Genomic DNA, 289 nt, shown 5'->3' on the forward strand with positions numbered 1-289 from the left:
TAAATATCTTTCCTCCTGTGACTAGTTCCACGCTGCCTGCATGTCGAAACATGCACTCTGTCGTGGGATCGCAAATGTTCATGGCAGCACGCAGCTCCATCACACGCAGCGCTGTAATGTTCACAGATAAGGGGACAGTTTGGTAAGAAACACACATGCGTGCAGACAAGATAGATAGATAGATAGATAGATAGATGGATGAATAGATAGATAGATAGATGGATAGATAGATAGATAGATAGGTGGTTGGTTAGATAGATAGATAGATTGATAGATAGATAGATAGATA

General features: G+C 40.8%; 1 protein-coding gene across 5 annotated transcripts in view; it reads left to right on the forward strand.

Annotated features, from left to right (window-relative positions):
* rims1a (regulating synaptic membrane exocytosis 1a) overlaps positions 1-289 on the forward strand; it is a gene marked incomplete at its 5' end in the record, with an annotated part of 176,268 nt that overhangs the window by 147,908 nt on the left and 28,071 nt on the right.

Source organism: Etheostoma spectabile, chromosome 10 (assembly GCF_008692095.1).
Source record: "Etheostoma spectabile isolate EspeVRDwgs_2016 chromosome 10, UIUC_Espe_1.0, whole genome shotgun sequence".
In the NCBI taxonomy this organism is placed as follows: Eukaryota; Metazoa; Chordata; class Actinopteri; order Perciformes; family Percidae; genus Etheostoma; species Etheostoma spectabile.